The 2,500-nt window shown below is 29.9% G+C and overlaps 1 protein-coding gene across 2 annotated transcripts in view; it reads right to left on the minus strand.

The window, feature by feature from the left end:
• Nucleotides 1-2,500, minus strand: part of LOC122254334 (uncharacterized) — a 20,369-nt gene that overhangs the window by 16,852 nt on the left and 1,017 nt on the right. Inside the window, exon 1 of one of the 2 annotated variants that reach the window (XM_086538306.1) lies at nt 1,299-1,388. The exons of the other annotated variant lie outside the window; for it this stretch is intronic. The gene's annotated coding sequence lies outside the window, so the exon portion shown is untranslated. Of the gene's footprint in view, nt 1-1,298; nt 1,389-2,500 lie in introns of those variants that run through there. 2 annotated transcript variants of the gene reach the window in all.

The following is a 2,500-nucleotide window of genomic DNA, read 5'->3' on the forward strand; positions in this document are numbered from 1 at the left end:
GAGACCTTTTTGTACCCTAAGAAATACATATAACCATAAAGTTATAAAATAGTTTCTCAAAGACTTTTACTTCTTTTCAACACTACAGACTGAACGTTCATATCAGTTGTATATATGAATACAATAAATCAAAGATAGTATTTCTAATTAGGGTCATTAGTAAATTCCATTCATCTGTTTTTGTGATGAATTATTCCTTTGTTAAGATGTTCTCAGGTATACTATTCTATATGATAAAATTCTAATCAAAACAAAAAACAATAATGCTGATGCCTTTTGAAAACCAATCAGAAACAAAACAGGGAGCAATAAAAACTATCCATGCAGTGGAAATGTTATTACATTATGGTAATACTGAAAAGCAAACATTTAAAAATATGTAAGGAAGTGAATTTACTTCACATTCTGTTTTGGGATCCATACTGCAATAAAAAAAAATCAAAATATCTAAATTTCCAGATGTCACAACATGATTTGGATGGTTTTAACATTCATGGGCAGCAATCTAAAAATTAAAATTATCATACAAATACATCTTTTTTTCTTAATGCATAATTCACTTAAAGATAATAGGACTATTAAATATGTTTTGTTTCATCAGTTAATGGTTTTATACTTCCAAGAAAATTATACAACAAATAAAAATACTGTTATCACATTAATTAAACAGAAGTATTACAATACATCATCTCAATAACATTTAGCAGTCTTCATAGAGGAAGCCTTCAAAACTATACAGGTTTCCCCAAATAACTCCAATGGACACATACTTTTACACTAGAATTCTCTTATAGCAGTTCGATATCTCTCTGATAGCACCCAGATTACGAACATTCACACTTGGGCCAGATATAATAAGTAGCATCTACTACTAACAACGCAAAGCACAACTAGACTAATCTCACTAAAATAAATAAAAAACAATTCCGAATAAATTGCTAAGATCTAGAAAGAGCTACATACCAGTTTATGTACTCCCACAGTGCAAAAGCATGTAAATGAGAATATACAGAAAAGAGTAAGTCATGCATAATTGAAGAACATACACTTGTTTCAAAGTCCATAGAATCAATTCAAACAACAAATAATCCATTCCATTCTCTATAACAAATAATAAAACATCACATTCAATTCCTCCCACAACACTTTTCTCGATAATCCACGGAAAACAATTTCATTTAAGCTCATATAAATATCAATATTCAAAAAAATAAATTGAAACTCTCCTTGAAACAATATACTAGATTCTGCTGCATGAAACCTATCAAATATGCAACAGGCTTACTAAGTTACTTTACCTGAAACACTGAGAATGTGCTGATCCACAACATATATCTATGAAGAATATGTAATAACAAAAATTTGCCATTCATCGTAACTGGACAATATTTCAATGAAATGTTTTCATGTGCTGAAATATACAAATAACATGCTATTAATAGAATGAATTTTTCATCTTCACATGCAAAGAAATGCATTTTACAATAAGATAAATCACTTTCAAATTCTACTTTCAATAAAGGGACTATGACAACATTACTGGATCATTTAAATTACAGTATATATTGTGCTATAACCATCATAATGACATCATAGTCAATATTAAATTTCATTAATATCTTTCCATAAATGAAAGTGATTTGGTATGATAAAAAGCAATAGCAAATTGCACAGCAAGAATGAAAAACTTCAAGTGTAGTATAATCAAAAGTGAAGCAAACATTCACATCTATTCAGAAAAAAAAAGAAAGACAGAAAAAATCCTCCTGTGCCATAAATGTTAACTCCACAATTTCACTTCATTCTCCCAATATATGTAATATCAACTAATGCATAACACCCATCTGAATTTATAAACAGGTTATTATCCAGAACAAATCTGCATCACATGATTTGCACTCCACATAAGTCCAGCAAATCTCCAACTTGAATACATATAATATATATATTGGACCAGTCCTTGTTTGATGCTAAATCATGGGGAAGGTCTATATAAACTTAATCTTGCCAGAATTCACATGGTGAAATGCAATGCATGGAGGCCATAGCATCACTCGAAGCATATATCCATAGATCCTTCTTTCCTTTGCACAGATTATCATTTATATCTGATGGTGTTGCTTTATGTGTTCTTTTTGTCCATCATATCAGTATTTTTCAATCTCCATGCAATCCTATTCTGGATAATTACCTATAAACCTACTCATCTCCTTCTCTATATCTAAACTAAACTTGTTACATATTCAAATTCATCCTTTCAGAATGTCAAACTTGTAAAATTATTTTTATTACATATCAATGTTCAAACACTGCCTATCTTTGGCTCCTCATTCCATTTTATTGTATATCTTTTAAGGTCCTTAGCTATCTATATCTGTAACTCTTGGTTCCCATATGCATTCCCACTTAATTGGAATGAGCTATTTAGAAGATTTTTAATAATAATAGGGAATATAGCCCACTTGCGTATGTGAACCTTAACAAAGAAATACAACGTGCA

The sequence above is a fragment of the Penaeus japonicus genome, unplaced genomic scaffold, assembly GCF_977035675.1.
Source record: "Penaeus japonicus unplaced genomic scaffold, GWHDUDI00000001_assembly GWHDUDI00000007, whole genome shotgun sequence".
NCBI classification, from domain to species: Eukaryota; Metazoa; Arthropoda; class Malacostraca; order Decapoda; family Penaeidae; genus Penaeus; species Penaeus japonicus.